Source organism: Priapulus caudatus, unplaced genomic scaffold (assembly GCF_000485595.1).
Source record: "Priapulus caudatus unplaced genomic scaffold, Priapulus_caudatus-5.0.1 Scaffold3832, whole genome shotgun sequence".
Classification (NCBI taxonomy): domain Eukaryota; kingdom Metazoa; phylum Priapulida; class Priapulimorpha; order Priapulimorphida; family Priapulidae; genus Priapulus; species Priapulus caudatus.
The window spans coordinates 13,319-13,734 of record NW_014580893.1 but is presented as its reverse complement, the minus strand read 5'-3'; positions in this window follow the sequence as shown (position 1 = coordinate 13,734).

Here is a 416-nt window from a genome sequence, read left to right as displayed (position 1 = left end):
ACTGCTGTTGCTACTGCTGCTGCTGCTACTGCTGCTGTTACTGCTGCTGCTGCTGCTGCTGTTGCTACTGCTGTTGCTACTGCTGCTGCTGCTGCTACTGCTGCTGCTAACTGCTGCTGCTGCTGCTACTGCAACTGTTACTGCTGCTGCTGCTGTTACTGCTACTGTTGCTGCTACTGCTGCTACTGCTGCTGCTGCTTCTATACTACTACTACTGCTGTTGCTGTTTCTAGTGCTACTACTGCTACTGCTACAGCTGCGATGTTACTGCTGCTGTTGCTACTGTTGCTGCTGCTGCTGTTGCTACTGCTGTTGCTACTGCTGCTGCTGCTGTTGCTGCTACTAGCTGCTGCTTTTGCTGCTACGACTGCTGATACTGCTACTACGACTGGTTGCTACTGTTGCTGCTACTGCTA